The 18,346-nt window shown below is 38.4% G+C and overlaps 1 protein-coding gene and 1 long non-coding RNA gene across 4 annotated transcripts in view; one reads left to right on the top strand and one right to left on the bottom strand.

Annotated features, from left to right (window-relative positions):
- The window catches only part of LOC126856416 (uncharacterized), a 158,581-nt gene that overhangs the window by 874 nt on the left and 139,361 nt on the right, over positions 1–18,346 (bottom strand). The gene's annotated exons all lie outside the window — the stretch shown is intronic.
- Positions 1–18,346, top strand: part of LOC126856362 (protein kinase C-binding protein NELL1-like) — a 64,866-nt gene that overhangs the window by 4,312 nt on the left and 42,208 nt on the right. The window lies entirely within an intron of this gene.

Below are 18,346 nucleotides of genomic sequence, written 5' to 3'. Positions count from 1 at the left end.
TGGGTGTGTCGCCCGTTCGATTTTTTAGAGATTCCCCAACGTGGGAGTAATCTTTAAAGCCGATTTCTACCAACGTCCGACTCGCAGAACCGAATGAATTGATACGGTATCATCATTTATATATTTCGCGAGATGATCGGCCACACGAATTTATCTGAGATCGATCGATTTCCCGATCGAAAAATAACTCGCATATATGCATCTTGATGTCCATGAAAATCTATGGCGATACGATCATCCCGGACTACGACGTCCTACCACGCGTTGGATATTACAAAAGAGTCCGAGATCGGCTCGCTTGAAATGCGAGGAATAAACAGAGCGCCCTTTTATCAAAGAAATAAGACAAATATTCGCTCCGTGCTGTGTCGTGCGCCTGCAACGTGTTCACGCGCAGACACGTGTATTATTAAAACACCGGTAGGGCGGATTCCCGAGATTCATTCATTTATCTCTCCCGTAAGAGTCTTATTATCATACCCGCGTATCAAAGTAAGACGCGCCGGAAACGAGATCTCGATGCGACTGTTAATCGAAAGATGAGGAAAATAATCCTTTTTTTTACTTGGCATTTTATTATTAAATCAAATAAATCATATCGCAAACGCGCGAGCGTTAGATTTGTAATAATAAAGAAACAGGAAAGAAATAAATAGAAATAATATCTTTTTTCTGTGGATGATTAATCGTGTAAAAAGTTCTGAGAATGCTCCTAAATTCATCTTGGTGTTGAGACGGACAGATGAGAGATGGATTGCATGAAAATTCAATTGTACGTGTGAAGCTGTGATGCGATTTGGGTACTTCGATATTTCCTCTTTCACTCGGAGATATATGAGAGAGAGATGAGAAATTGAATCATCTGCATACGCAGAATGTCGAAAAGAGGGACACCATTGATTTTCTTAAATGATTAAATTCCGGCAACGTAATTACCGTAACAGAAGCGATTATACCGATAATTGACGTTATCATTTCTTTTTAATTAGTTGAAAGTTACGTCAACTTTATCATTGCTTGCGTTTTTTAATAAATAGATAGGATAATCATATATAAAATAATAAAATATTAAAATAATGACAAAATAAAAAGAAATCAAGTACAATGGGAAATAAATTATGTAAATTTATTTTTACATATGTATACCACCCAGAAAATGCATCCGCGATATCTATTAAGAAGACAGAGAAACTGCGATGTGCGATCTCTTTTGTACTTTCCGCAAAGATTGATATAAATCGTTATTCTATTCGATTGTTAAATCGATTGTGTCGCGGTCATCGGAATATGACGGTAGCAGCCTCGCTCGCGCACAACATTGCGCCATATTTATTGCCTATAAATTATAGTTAGTCCGTAATTCGCCACCCGTGAGCGTAATGACGCGATGTCATATAAATCATGAGATATACGTTCGGTCCCGGCATCTCGCACTCTGGCAATGTACCGAAGTGATTTGCGCTCCGTAATGATTTATAATTGGCAATTCAGAAGTTGATAATGCGGATTAAAACTTCAGACGAGATCGCAGCGCGTACATCAATAGGCCATTTAATCACTATATGATTTACACAGAGGTACAATATATTTCTTTTTCGCATATCATGAGAAAAGTTATGTCTAATTTTTTTTTTTTTTCTATTGAAATTTAATAAGAAGAAAGATTCTAATTTATCTTGATTTTTATCATTTATCATTTCTCTATACCTTGTCAATTAAAAATTGGCAAAAGACGAAAAAAAACTTTTAATCATCTGATAAAAAAAAAAGAAAAAAGAAAAAAGCGTTTCGTGTCAAAACTGGCGGAGTAGCTCGTTAGAGCTCTGAGACTGAGTCAGCGTTCGTTAATCAGATGAGATTTTTCGACAATCGCGCGCATATCATTCACGCGGGACCTTTATGCATCCCCGCGGTTCGATCGTTAATTATGCCCCCTGCGTCTGTCGCTCTTCCCCCGTTCGTCGGGCGCTCTCCTCTATTTATCCCGACAACGCATAAATATCCTCGCGAGACGACAATCAAAGGGGATTGCGGAATAATACCGCAAGGACGACGCGCATTACTCCTACCTGATGTGCCATTAAAACGTCGTCGGTGCACTTAAAACGTGAGTAAGAACTCTACCCTCGTCTCTGTAACACACCGGCGTGCTTCCCTCCTCTCTTTCTTTCTTCCGCTCTCTTACGTTTTCTTTTCCTTCTCGATCTCTTTCTCGCGTCGTTCCCCCTTACGGATGTCATGCGGTTCGCTCGATCCGCTTGAAACGTGGCGTGTGGCCCGTAGACATCGTTGAGCTGCACCCACGCGCGCTATTTATCTCGTTGTCTGCCGAAGCTGAGTGCCAAGAGAGTATTTTTTCGCATGTCACCTTTCGGCTCTCTCTGTCGCTCTCTCTGGTTAACACGGATCCCCTCCCCTGTGCCGTTTTCCTGTGCCACGCTCTGTCGCTCTTTTGCTCTCTTCCAATTTCTCGTTCGCATCGCCGCGTTACAAGGAAGCGCAGATGACAGGCCACGCGTCGTATCGAAAAGAGAAGGGTGTGGTGCCACTTCTTAAATTTAGATATTTTCTGAAAGCTATCGGGCTCCATCAACTGGCTGCTGTTAGCCAGGGTTGAAATTGTACAATTGTGTGTGTGTGTGTGAGTGAAAGTGAAGCTAATTAATGATTCAAATTAAATAAAAATTAAATGAGTTTCTTATTTCGCAATTTTAGCAAATGAATATCTTTGACTCGAGTCTTAATTGAAATTTATGACTCAGATCAAAGGACCGAAAAAGTCACTGATCCTCTACGCCGTCGCTGCCACTTATCGTAAAAATATCATATGATCACAAATTAACATCGCTGTCATGAAATACAGTATAGTTTTTTTCATATATTTTTTCGTAAATTTATTTATGAGAAAAATCTCTAAAATAACACAAGCCTCACACGTAGCAAAAAAAAAAGTGCAAGAATTACACAATTAATGATTTCTCGAAGTCATCCGTCTTTTTTAAGTATCTCCTTAAAACAAGCATAAGAAAAGAAAGAGAGAAAGAGAGAGAGAACTATTGGTTGCAATGCAGAGATAGTCGTATCGCAACAGCTGACAACGAGAAAAGTCACGTTTCTCGTGGCTTCTCGCGTTTCTAGAAATGATAAAACCGCGATATCTGCATATAAATTCGAGATGTTTAAAAAAATTGAAAACCACACAATGAGACAAATGTACAGGATGATCTATTTATATCTAATCGAAAAAGTTCCTTTCATGTTAGAAATAAACGTATTGGCGCCTCAACATTATTCTATTCCCGGGAGAAAGCAATAAGTGCTCGCGTTTAACGTGTCATAATAATAAACGTGTTCCCCTGAATTCGTCCATAGAGAAGAATCTTCGAATTTTTACGACAAGGTGAACACTCGACGCTCATAATTCTCCGGATGGCGAGGGTGAGTCAGAGAGACGCCATCATCGCCATCCCCCTTGTTTCTCATCTCCCGAGACCGCGGACTTGCTTTTTCCCGATTTTACTTCATCGTAAATTAGTTGGATACACGCGACGTGAAACGTCAATAGCGATTCATATCGCGACACGACGCGCGATCGAATTTCATCGTCTCGCCTTCGAGTATCGCGAATCTAATTGAAGGCGATGGCTCTTGATTTTCAAGGAGAGCCTTTGATTAAAGCGGAACGATGTTAACGCGCACTCCAGTTGTTTTAAATCCATCATATTCTAAACTAAGTATTCTGGAGTCGCACCTTCTCCAAAGGGAAAGATACATGTAAATAGGTGGAATTCTTGAATACAGGTGTATATTTATACAGATGTATAATGTATTTCAACAAGGTCTGAATGTAATGCTATGTATAATTGCAGTAGATAGAACTGTGTGTGGTTTCAGTTAGAGAATAATTCAAAAGGAATGCACGTACATTGGACATGAGAGATAATAATAGAAGGGAATACACATTGGAAGATGAAGAGAGTTATAATTAAGAAAGAATATTAGATTTGGTGTAGAGATAACAAGAAAAAAAAAAAAGTAATAATTTTAGTGCTGCCAAGAGAATCATTCGATACATTATAAATGATTATATTCCGATATTATTGATATTTTTTTTTTTTTATTTTCACGGAGAAAATATTAAGAATGAGTCATCGAAATATTAATAAAAGCATGAAAATTTCGTAGATTATTCTACTATTTCTTCTGAATATCTCTGCAAAAACTGAGCACAATTTTCTTAACGGTTTGAAAATTATTTTAGTTTAAACTTACTATTGATTCTGGAAAATCGCGTATTGTAGTACTTATTGACAAATTTGACAAGTAAAAAATATTACCAATGAAATAAAAATTTTCACATACATTAAGAAAATTCTAATAAATATTTGTGCAAAACTTGATTCAGATCCACGTATTCGTTTAAAAATTATTTACTAGAAATTGTACAAAATATTATCTATCTCTTTCTCTCTTTCTGTAAATTAATTGTTTTTCATTGTTTCTTGCAGTTGATTTCAGGTGATATTCACGATCAAAAGTTTTTGCCATAAATTAGAAAAAATATTAATTACAACTATTTTCTTTTATGAAAACTCAAAATCCATATTATTTTGTGATACTTAAATTTTTTTCATAATTCGAACTTATTTGTTTGATTTTTCAAACAGTATAAATATAAGAAATGTCTTTTTTTAAATTTTGACTACTATTTTTTGCTACTATTGTACATGCAGAACATTCTTAAATACACGAGACATCACATATGCACATGAATCATATGTATGCATTACATTTGTGCAAAGAGAAATATAATTATTGACCCTGTGTAGAACTGCATTTCCAAGATGCAAGCATATTATACAGCTAAATATATCGTCGGACTAATAATTGCAATTATTGAACGTTTACCGATATTGCCGTAAGACCTCTCTTTGTGCGCACTTTGGCGCCAGACGTGACAAACGACGGCTACATTATTGCAGAGCTCTACGCGCGTTAACAATACGATCACTGTCCTCCCCTCGCGCTTATAATTTTACGTTCGACTTAACTTCGTAGATACGTCGTTCGCGCTGAGATTGTCTCTTTCAGAACACGATTTCTCCGTAATCATAACTGGAATCTTATACATTATTTTACCGGATGATCGATATGTCAAAAATTATTGAAAAACATATTTGACTTTTGTCGAAGAAATTAAAATTCAACTTATTGTTAGTAATTTTTTGTAACAGCTTATATATAAGTGACATGCACACACGGATTCAAAGTCAAAGTTAACCGACGTCCCTTTAGCCGTCAAAAGAATTTCTCCTCGTGCCCTTATCCGCTCGACATCAAAATTACGTTAACTACTCCTTGGAATTGCATGAGGCATGCATGCCGATCGGTCTGGGTGGGCAATTTCTCGATAAACGACGCGGTTCTTCGTGGAAGAGGAAATCGTCGGGTTGCGCGTCGCGCCCGCAAAGCCCGCTCGCAAAAGACGGCACTGTCTCGAGGGTTTTTTCGGGGTGGCATGACGTGGTGCGCCGCTGTCTCCACCCTCTCTTTCGTCCCTTTAGGTATATGCCCCTCGTACACAACCGCTCACGAACAACGAGACGAAACGAAACGCGCGCTGGCCCGCCACCGCGCTCTTCCCACAACACGATTTCGAAATTTTTCCTGACCCTTAAGTCGAACTCTCCCCCTTCGCCATTGTTCTTGGACAATCCATGCCCGGCAGGCGAGATCAGCTGTATCATCAATGCGTACTCTCCCGTTTAGAGATACGCGATAAAGCAATTCTCATGTATATCTACAATGTCCCCTCTCAAGGATGCTGGATATACATATGTATCATGACATCTGAGATGCATTGATATATGCAATAGGAAAAATGTATGCAATAGGAAAAAGTATATCATATATTTTCAACACACATTTATATTTTCAACAATATATTTATCGTATTAATTTTTTTACTTATCTTGTTCGATTGAATTGATAATTTTGAAGAAAATTATCTCTCTCTCTCTCTCTCATATGTTTATAAACTCGAGACGGAATCACGACCACGACGTGATTCCGCACATTCGATTTCGATTCCACATTTAGCGGCCTTGATTCGCCTCGAGCTTTGATATTCATACGATATTTGTACGATTTAATTCGAAGAAATGAGTAGTTTAAAATAATCCGTCCGATATATTTGGACACTGCCGTGTGTTCGGAGAAATAATTCGCTACATAAATGGAAACTATTCTCGATTTTATTCAACTTGAAATGGAGTTCTTTTCAGCAGATTTATTTTTTTCTCTTTTGGAAAAGAATTTATACACCTATTTTATTTATTTTTTATTTTACATATATAAATATGAAGCATGAATGAAAAACTTTTATGAATCGCGAAATATCTATATTATCATGTAATATAGATATTTATACTTCTATTTGCTTATCTGTCTTTATGCACTCGCAAGAAGATAACATGACACGTGTTCATCAATGTAATAGTTCTGACACGGAGAGAATGTGCCATCGTTGCAGTGGTGAATTCACATTTCGTTGCCCTATCTCACATTATATAACGTAATCAAAGAAAATCGTACGATGCCCGTTTCGGCAAACCACGCGTTGTTCGGCAGACCAGCTCTCGGATGTACCATCTCTGATTACTTGTCAAGTTAGCATAAATATCTAGTGGCCTCATCCTTAATAATACGTCAGCGAAACTGAAGCGCTGAGTTGCCGGGCCGTTTCATGATTTCTGTACGTAATTCCCAGTTGAAATATGAGTTAGAATTTCGGTTCGCAGCGCGGTTAAAGAAACGTATAATAATTTATCGATTTAATTCTTTCACATATATAGATAACAGTTTTTATTTAACATATGAACACTCTGCTAATTTCGAAAGGTTTAATATAAAATGTTTTGTCTGATAAAAAAGTTAGAATCTCAAAATTCAATGTCACAACACGGAAGAACGTATAAAGCGTGAAACTTTTTTTTTATTATTTCATAACAATGTTTATAGTTCGCTATCGCAGTTTTAAACTGCAGTGTACCTGCAACGAGAACATCGCTGTATATTAAGGGAGCATGCACTCTATCGAAAAGGGATCCATTTTCTTTATTCGCATTCAATGCGCCTCTTCCTGTCAAAGAGTTTGAAGAAATACAGGTCAACCCTGTTGGCCTATTCAAACTGTATGACCCAAATTCAAGATGTAACAGACGACGCATTCTAAAAATATAAAACTATCATATTTGACGAGTTAGTCTATAAAATTGTTGTATCTGTAAATATGAAGAGAAAAAATTGCTCAATTCTATAACAATATCTCTAATAAAAAATTATAAAAGAATGATCTTTTTATATAAATTGATTTAATTACATCCAAGATTATTTATCTTATGAATTTATATTAAGCCGTAATAAAAATCTTTATTTTATTCAAATTTAAAAAAATTATATTCAAACAAAAAGTTCATATTCAATTATATTAATCGCATAAAATTGTAATCGGAAAATCAGGATATAAAACATACAAGAGATTGTAAAAACATACATAAATCGAATACATAAATACATGACAATGAAACAAAAAGAGAATAAAACACCTGCGAATGCGTGTCTATAGGAAGCGATATCGAAAAAAAAGAAAGATGGAAACCGAATACAACAGTGCACATGTAGTAGGTACATGACAGCTGCTGTCACGGCTTACTGCTCCGACCATGTGCTCGATATACGTCGAGCATTTCCTATATCTTCTTTCGACGCATCGTATACAATGCTTCCGTAATAAAAATCTCGATATTCGACAAAATTATCAAGATAAATAGTAAGATATAGTCTGTGCATTAATTATTATATATGTCTACGCTAAAAATCCATCAAATTTTTGATAAAGAAAAAATAAGTTTTAACTCGTCAATGAGAATAATAGAGCACTTTTCGCTTTATATATAAAATAAATTTTATATATATAAAGAACCTTCTCGAAGAGAGATATTATACAATGGCTTTAGCGTTGAAATTCGCGGAAACAATAATATTTCATTTAACAAACACATGTTAAAGTCTTGGCAATGCGCACCACATAAATTGATATACCGAATAGACTGGTTGCTATAGCGTTTTGTTTGTCGTAGAGTGCGAAGTAATTCATCACGATCTGGAAATAAACTTAGCCAATATACACGGCAATGCAAATGTTTATGTGTTTCATCGTTACGATTTATTTAGATTCTACGGGATGCTATCAAGATGCCAAGATGCGACCTTGTAATGAACGATTCAAAAAGTTTCGTTGAATTTATCACAATCGACCATTTTCATTTCTCTCGTTTTTCTCTCGATGCGAGCGTAATCTCATCTCGATCGCGCTGTAAGTTGGCGATTCGTCAAGAGGCGCTTCGAATCGATTTCCAGCACGACTCGGGTTAGATAGGATCTCAATTTCGTAATTGCAACAGAGGCTTCTCGCTGCCATACGCGCGAATACATAGACCGATAGTGTGTCTGCACGCCTAAGCCACCAAGAGAACTATACCGGGACAAACATCGCAGTCAGCGATGGTGTAACAATCCCGGCTAGGTTGTAAATAGCATACCAATATTCGCCGATCGATGCCGACTTTAACCGCGTTGTTTGTTTTATCAAGTATCGCGTAACGGCTTTATTGATTGTTAAATCACCGTGTAATTATTCAGATATCCTTGACATCTGAATCTTCGAAAAGCTCCATGACTTAGTTGAAATTCTAAAATTCTTGAACATTACAATCTAATATTTTTTTTATTGTGAACATTGTTTTCTCTTATAGGATAAAATATAATTAATTCCGTTACCGTAAGACTAACGATCGCCGAATGATTGCCGCGTGTATCTAATATCGGTAATCTCGGTGCGGTTGTAAATAGCGTATCAATATTCTGCGATCGATGCCAGCTTTAGTGTGTTGTTTGTTCTATTAAGTTCCGTAAAGGCTCTATCGATTGTTAAATTATCATTGTGGCGTGTCCTTGAATACTACGAGCCTTTAGATGTTTCAATCTTCAGCTCTGCAATTATTGGGGTCTTTAAATTCCTGAAGATTAGAACATTTTAAATCTTTCCTCGCACGAATTATAAGACAGTTATTATACAAAAATCTATCAAATCGTTATAAACATAATTATTAGAATAAGTCTGTAATAAATCGAATATTTTCGCTTAGCTATAATTTATTTTTTATACATGATAATTACAATATACTATGACTCTTTCTTTTTTCCACTATCCTTTTCAATAAAAAAATTTTTATTTGCCTTTTTTATGCAAAGTATAACACAAATTATATTTCTATCATCAAGAACAGCTCATTGTCAGTTACATTCAGTCTAATCGACAAATATAGAAATAGGAATTTGGACCTTTTACTATAACCGCATATCCAATTGCAGGGGTGGTCGTGGTTCTACATGGCTATGCCAGTGTGGCCTTGCTGAAGTCGCTCGTGTTGGTAATGGTAGGGTGGCTGGTGGTAATGCGTATATAACGACGGTGGAGAAAGAGAGAGAGAGAGAGAGAGAGAGAGAGAGAAATAGAGAAAGAGACCTTCGACTGGTCGCTTGGGAGGGTTGCATAATGCAGCGAGCTGCCAGGGCGTTGACTTTATGCAGCATTACGTTTCTTTACCCTTTGGCTTTCTCCTTCTCCATTTTCGTCGCCGTTATCAGCCACGTTGCTCTTGTTTGCGCAGTATTAACGCACGCGATAATTTGCACATCATCGTGCGAAATATGTCGAAAATTGTATTTGTTATAGATAATGAAATTTCCGCTTTGCAAGAGTTTTCAATGCCCCACAAAAATAGATGATAAATAGTTATGATTTAATTTCCATTTTGCAGCTGAATTAACGGCATTCATTTTAGAAATAAATTATTTTATTCATTATTTCATCGCGCGCGTGCGCGAATTAATCATTATAGTAAGTGAAAATTCTCAAATTGTTAACATGAGAAACGTACGAGTTCACTTTTCATTTGTACTATCTAGCTATCTAGAACACAACGGCATTTATTACGCAAATATGCTGACGTAATTTTCTCCAATAATGGCAACAGTTATCATTTGTCATTATCGATCTTCTGCATACAATTTTCGTTTAAGTAAAAGTCGGCTATATAACGGGAGCAACATCCTAGGATATGACTTTAGAGGGTGATCGTTACCACCTTTCCTATCCAACACTTACATTATCATTTTTATCGCGCTCTCATTTGCTGCCTAACGAAGACAAACGATCGTGACTTACTCGAAATCGTAGGAAATAGATGAAGTTAAAATTGATCACCATGGAACTATTGCAAAAATGTGGAAAGCGATTATTATACTAACTTTGTTAAAATAAGAAAAAATTGGATTATCAATTTATATGAAATTTTAATTAAAAAAAAAAAATTATTAATCAAAATTCCAAAAGAAATCAATACAGAATTCAACACAGAAAAATACATCATATTTACAAATTATATAATTACTTATTCTTTTGATAAAAAGGAATAATGTCGAATTAATCACGAACATTAGGAGACAAATACGGCTTTGTCAAGTCAAATGGCAAATATCTATAGCTTACTCCAAAAGTTCATCGAGATGGAATCTCTCCCGCAATATTACTCCCGAGAATCTGCCGCAATTAATTGCCTTCGCTGGAAACTTTATCGCACACATACCAGGCGCAATAATCGCGCGCGCCGAAATTCGCGCCCTCGCCCCAGGCCATATAAATCCTCCGCACGGGCGACACCCTTTCACAACTATCAGCCCCCCACCTGGGGTTTAATCGAAAGCTTGGAAGCTCGAAATCGCCGGAGGGAACAAAGCGCCGCGATCGCCGATAATCCTAATTGTTCAATCGCGCCAATTAATTGGCGCCACCTTTATCGCCTCCCTCCTCCCCTCCACCCCTTCGGCAGCCCTTCGTCGGTGTCGGTGGAATGAACCGGGGGCGCTTATCGGCGTAACTGTTCGCTGTTTATTAATTTAATTGCTCGCGCTTTGCCGTTGACGACCTCTCACTCTAACCGCCGCCGAATTCCTCTGCCGGATGTTCTCACAGCCCGAAACGTGACATCATCCGCACGGAATTCAGACGAGCGAGACGTGCTTTGATTTATCGTCAACCGACGTGACATTCGATTCTCGGGCCGTCAAAGACCGGCCCGGCCCCGGACCAATAATGTGCCGCCATTTAAGAGAGTTTACCGGCCGGCAATCTTCGCGCGCCACGCGGAATTCCTTTGATATCAATAAGTAATATGACATCCAAGAAGGACATCGGACTCGATTGTCTCCTTGAACGTTTATCCTGCTCAATTCGACCCCGAGTTTTCGCTCTGATTGTTCCTAATAGCCCTCACCGGTCCGGTCATTTGGCCGGGTGTCTGTTCCTTTCGAGGAGTTCGTAGAATTGCAGATTAACCCTTGGGAATACTTTTCGTTGCATGCATTATTCAGAAATATATCTTCTCGTGATTCCTTCCATCGAAAGAAATAACTTACATCGAGAAATTTAAAAATTAATTAACGATATAGGCATCACACAAATCTAATTACGAATCGATAATTTCATGAATTATTTTTCATCGCAACGTGAGTTTAATATCGATCCCTAAATATTTAATATTTAAAGCATGGTGTCGCGCGCGCTTTTTAATTTTCCCTATGAAACGAGCAAAGCGTATCGACCTCTCGTCTTTAGTCGACGCTAAAGGGCCCGCGTCTCTCTTATTCCAGCCGTGTTTCTCATTTCTTTTCGTTCTCGCTCTCTTCTTCACGGCCGATGTCACATCGCGTGCACGTACAAGTTGCGCTTATTTGTCGACGTCGAATATAAAGAGTGTACACACGAGGGACAGAGAGAGAGAGAGAGACAGCTATGTACATACGCGAACTCGTGTGACCTCCTGCCCCCGGTCTAACGTTTCTTTCCCTCTCCCCGCCGGTCGACCGAGCACCCTTCGATATCCCCCTCGAAGCATCCGCCCCACGACGCTCCACCATCCCTTCCTCCCTTTCCTGCTTCTAACACCCACCACCCCAGGCTTTTCCTCGGAGGTTCATCGATCGCCCCCAATCACCCGCACCTGCCATCTTGCCTCTCGATCCCCTAGAAAACCTCCGAAAGTCCCCGATATCTCTTTGGTCCGGTCTTTCTCTCCCTCGGGCTCGTTTCATCTTTATTCGCGGCCTTCACTTCTCGGTTTGCTTGGTACAGACGCGATAAAGCTTCTTCGCGCGAGCCCCCTTCCCCCTCCCACCTCCTCCCGGTCTTCCATCGAAATTAACTTCTGCGATCGGGATGACAATCGATGTCCTCGCTTCGCTCTTTCTTCTTTGATCTTTGCCGCTGCGCGTCACCCTTCGCGCGCGCCTTGCTTTCTGCCTCTTTACACGCGATGCTGAAAGGGGATACCAATTGCTCTCTGATGTCTTCATCTTCGCTTTCTGTTCTCGACACGAGGCCTTTATCGGCGCGTTAGGAATTTTCGCAACTTCTCATCTCGGCTTTGATAACTCGAGCGTCGACTCTAGGACATATATATATGTGTGTGTGTGTGTGTGTACATGTATGATCGTGGAGTTTTCATTAAATTAGTTTTCGTTTTAATCCCGCCTTCCTTTACCGGTTGCTTTTAATAACGAAAGCTTTTGCTCTCATTTTTTTTTTTCATCATTTCTCTTCTCCATTATTCAAAACAATATACGAATTTAATTCATATATACGTGAAAATAATATCGTTTTTCGTTTGGGAATAGGAAATTATTATTTTATAATGTTATTGTATTCTTTAAAAATGCCTTCCGATAATTCTTAAAATTGATCATTTTTCTCTTTGATCATCTCGTAATAAACCTCATCAATTTTTGTCATAGTTCTTACTTTTATATAATTAATTCCATTTCGTCAGTTCCTTACGACATTTGCGTTTTTCCTTTGAACTTCTTTAACAAGAGCTCGGCCCTTCAAAGTCCTACCATTTTCGTCGGAATTGCATTTAGACACGCATGCCGCTATCTTCGCTCCTCTTTTCCCCAATCCCGATTACTTTGTTCCCCATTCCTTCATCGATTTTCTTCAACCTCTGAACGCTGTCCGATGATAATCCCGTCAAGCTTCAATTAGATCTATTCTTGCCGATGCATTCCTTTCTACGGACGGTCGATATCACGCTTTCGTCCATCTAGCTATTTTCCGGTCCTCGTGGATTTTCCGAGGATATTAATTTCCGCTCGGTTGCTTGGAAGCCGTCCAGGACGGATAATGAAAGAAAAGGAATTGGGTTGGAATGGAACACTGACATCGGATACGTGAGCCCAAACTGCTCTGGCGCTGCATGAATTTTCAGAGGTCTCGTTTATGGCCCTGACCTTTCCAAATGCGCCTAAGCCTTGCCTGTGTATGTACATGCTATGAATATGTAATGCAGAGTATCGGAACAAGTCCGCCTCGCGATATGACTGTGGTTTCAGCTTCCGTAAATTTGCAAAGTGCGATGATAACCGCTTAATTGAATGTTGCAGTGATTAATAATTAGAGATTGCGACGCGAGATATTAATCCCGGAAAACGATAAGTCCTCGAAGCGGATCTGAAGTGTAAAGGTGAAGCGGATTTCTTTTAAGCTTGTAGCGTAGCACGTGCGAATTAAATTTTAATCTCGAGCGAATTTTAGATAGTCGCTCGTGCTTGAACTGGAGATATAATCGAACACAGAGTCCAGATCAACGTAGAAAGCCGGCAGCGAGCATGTGGGAGTTGCAAAGGATACTCAATCAACTCCTAATTCTAACTATCATACTGCTACAAGAAAACGCTTGTACGCATCTATCAGCTTTGATCTCGGCATTTTATTTTTATTTTATTTTCTTTTATTGCATTATTCATATATTTCACTATTACATAATCAACTCATATTTACATAATACGATACTTGCAATCAAAACCTTCTTCGTGAAATTGTTTAAAAAAAAAAAAAAATCCAAAAAGAATAAAGAGGATCTCACAATAGATCTTAATCTTTAAATAATTATCTTTCTTACGAATAGAATATTTTTTCCATCAAGGTCGAAAGTTATGGATTGCCCTATCGATTGCCTCGACTTTCATCGGCACTTGTGACATTTGGCTCGCGTGTTATTTATGCAGAATATGGAAGTAGCGCGGCGGATAAAACGAGCGAATATCCGTTCGTGATCCGGTCGCGGTCCGACATCATCACACACTATACATGGCCCGCGTCCGTTACGGTGCGCCGGATACGGCGCACGCAATTTTCTAGGTCGACACACGACGGCATACAGTGACAGGGAAGGTCAGGATTGGTTCAAGTCCAAGCCTTCGAAGTGTGGTCGTCGTGCTCTCGTCGCGCCGCAGCGTCGACGGCAGCCGATCTATAATTAGCGAAATATCCGCGCGCAGCGACGTGGTATGAGACGACGCGAGACGGTATCGAGGTATCGCGTCTCCGTCATGTCGGCTTCTATCCGTGAAATCGAGATTTGACGTGGGACACATTGGACGGATATTGGCCTATGGTTTCGAGTTAATGTGCATCACGTGCGTAACGATCCTCTTTCTATTCGTGCAATTGATTTAATCGCTCCAATAACATATATATTATTTTTATGTGAATGCTTGTTTTATATATATATATATATATATATATATATATATATATATATCTTCTATTAATATTGTCTAAATTACAATATGTGCCAAAAGTTTATTGATAAAAATGAAGAAAATAGCTGTAAATTGTATCTCATAAATTGAGCGATAGATTTCTAATTCAAGGAGGTCATTAAAATTTTTTACCTTCACACAACGTAAAGCGACACAATTCGCTTCAAATATATTCATTTCTCTCCTCCGCGCTTGATGTGGCGATAGATGTAACCGATCGAAATTGAATTGAATTTGTGAAATTATATATATTTGTCCATCAATCATTTTTCACGAATTGAATTTGTGCATCGTGAATACATTTTTCTCAGAAAAAAGATATCGCAGTTTATTGACACTGTGTTCTACTCTTTAATACGCGTCACCTTGTGTCGCTTCCGTTTGCTCTCTTTCTTTGCATGATGAAAGTCTGGGTTTATCCTAACAAAAGTAGAGAAAACATATCGCAATGCCGCAAAATGTCGCGAAAACAAACGGTAGAAAATTTAATTTTTAAATGTCAGTTATATAACATAATTAACTATCATTTTAATTTAATGAAATTTAATGAAATAAAATAATTTAACGAAATAATATTTAGTAAAATTTAGTGAAATCTTTGTAAAATATATACTTATCTGCAAAGCCACAGAATTTGGTAGAGATTCTTCGGTAAGGTCTGCCGATTCGACTCTTTCTCGAGCACTCTTGGTCGCCTAAGGCGGTCGATCGATCGCGCCTTGTATCTCGCTCAAGGAACCAGGTCGTTTCGTGCATATAGCGTGTGAGACATCGCCGAAGGATACAATTTAAAATTTTATTCAAGATAAAATCCTTCGACCCGCATTAATTCCCAAGAGAGATTATCGTCCGATCATTTATCATCACTTATCATTTAAACGATGTCTATAATCAAGCGATGAGACTTTATATAAGAATCAAAGGAATAGAATCAAAGAGTAGCCAGAAAATAAGAGAAACAGACAAGCGAGGGGAAGAAGGAAGGATAGGAGGAGCGAAAATAGTCCTAGGTATTTCGTACATTTCCCTTTTTCGTTTCGCTCGATTTCTCCATCTCTCTCGAATATTTCTGCTTCGCCACCGTCTAAGCGATAAGCCGCTCTGATCTTCCAAAGAGCCGAGATAAATGGCCAGCATTAAAGGTACTAGAACGACGAAAAAGGATTTCGCGCGAGGACGCCAAGCGTGACTCGAGAAAACGCAACATTTTAAAGCGATATTCGTGCGTTTCAATACAGCGATGCAATAATAAATCCGTAATGTTATTTCACACGTTATTTCAAATAGACCTCAAACGTTCAAACTTGGCGCAACACGGATCTAAATTACACGGGAATACGATTTTTGTATACATCAAAAATTTACGAAAATTTCATTTTATCATTTTATTTATTTATTTCAGCGGTCAGTGCGACATGCATTTTTATATCGAGTAATGAAGTGGAATTGCACTCACACACGATCCCGTTAAAAATGAAATACGAAACTGTCGCGCGTAAAATTTCGGTCGTAACCCAGAAATATCGTAACATTCTGTTGTGTGTTGTGTGTGGTATATATACGTGGGTAACAGCGTGAGTAATATCGCGAAATCGTACGACCACCTAGCGCCAGAATATTTAAAGGATTGGATCGCACTCTGGCAGAGATCACCCGCCTACGAGAACGAGAATATTATGCGGGACTAACGAACGCGAGCGACACGTTGACGCTCTAGCGTTATATCATCCACTTCCTTAATATATCCCGGTGTTCGAAACTGCGGATTTTGCAAGTCCGACCGCGGACAATGCACACACTCGGGAGAGAATTTTTTTTTCTTTTTTCGTACAAGCGCGCGCACACACAGTGTCTGAGAATTTAAATCATTGCATTATTACGTAAAATACTTTTTATATCGAAATGCGTATGCACTGATATATGAAATGAATACTTTATTTTGAACCGACTGAAAGTGAGAAAGAATAAAGGAGCATAGGTACTTCGACGCGCACGGCGTTTTCCGTACGGCTTTATATAAAGTTACGAACGAGAGGAAAATATTGCATCATGCTTGGCGCGATGGAAAACAGTCAAACACCTGGTACACGTCATTGACCATTAAAACTGCCAGAAATAATCCTCATTATATCACGAATCTTCCCTCTCTCTCGTTAGCTGCTTCAATGTATGATATTTACAATTTCTTTCATATTCAGCGTGTATATATATATAAGGAATTCAATATGAAATTAAAAAAAAAATAATTAGATATTTTATCTATGTTTTTTATTAATGAAACTATTACTCGAATTTTTCGTTTTTCATTAAATATGTTTTGTCGTTATTTAATGAAAAACGAAAAATTCGAATAATAATTTCATTAATAAAAAACATAATATCTAACTATTTATTTATTTTTTTTTTTTTATTTCATATTATTATCTTTTTTTTTAATTTCATATTAAATTCTTTTGCAACATTTCATCAGGTACTAATATCCAAGTAAAGATATCGACTCTACATGAGAGCGCATTAAGGGTAACGTGGAACGATATAGATCGAAATGGATTATTCGTGCGACAGCATTGGTACGCGAGCGCGCTCGCACGTCATGTGCCCGGCTGTCACGTATAGTGGTCCATCAATTTCGCGGATCCGGACGTTTACGAGGCGATCGTAAAGCGGACTCGTAATAGGCGCGCACAACTGTGCGGACCGCCGTCGTCGTCGTCATCATCGTTGCCGGGTGGCCGGTCGGGAAATTCGATCGAGCGCAAAGGGTCTTTACGTAAGTCGAGGTCCTTCGATCGCGACGACGCGATGTTCCCGTTCGTGGCTCCTACCGTAAATATCCAGCCGCTTCCAGCAGCTATCGATCAATTTCAAATGCGGCACCTCCACGTGAGCCATTCCTCGATCGATTTCGCATATATTTTTCACGCCATTTTTTTTTTTAAAGATTTATATCTTATTTTATTCCAAACGGTAAAGGTCCTTTGCAAGGTTTCATGATGCAATTATCGCGCTTGTAACATGCAATCTGTATTGCCTTTAACGAAAGTATTCTAGTATAATTCGAATTAATTTTTTTTTCAGCTCACTGTGTATTCCTTTACGAAGAAAAATTATTTCCTCTTACTGAACAAGATTATTTTTTTGATCAAATTTTTAGCTAAAAATTTAAGAAACTTGAAGCGGACTTCTTTGATTTTTTTTTCTATTTTCATTCTATTATCGGAAAATCATGGTTTCAAACACTTTTCTGTCCCGCTATAAAAAAGATATAATCGTTGAAACGTGTGATCTCACTCTCGACAAAGCTCAGTAGACATCTTGATTTTCTGGTGACTTTACGAGCGGCACGGGGTGCCAGACGCCGGCCAGACAAACCGCGGAACATTTAACGTGAATAAATTTGACGCACCCACGCTGGATCTACGGTGTCGTGTTGGACGAGAAAAGATGAAAACGAAAAACGCACTAAGTGAGAGTCGCGTAGATAAATCCTGTGTAGAAAGAAATTATATTTGTCGGTGTAAGCGGCCAATATCCAATCACTTATATAAATTCGTTGTCACGTAATAATCGCGAGAATCTAACATGCCCTATCACTAATCATTGTAATTTTTACTAGTATGCA

The sequence above is a fragment of the Cataglyphis hispanica genome, chromosome 18 (assembly GCF_021464435.1).
Source record: "Cataglyphis hispanica isolate Lineage 1 chromosome 18, ULB_Chis1_1.0, whole genome shotgun sequence".
Taxonomy (NCBI): domain Eukaryota; kingdom Metazoa; phylum Arthropoda; class Insecta; order Hymenoptera; family Formicidae; genus Cataglyphis; species Cataglyphis hispanica.
This window is presented reverse-complemented; position numbering and strand designations above follow the sequence as displayed.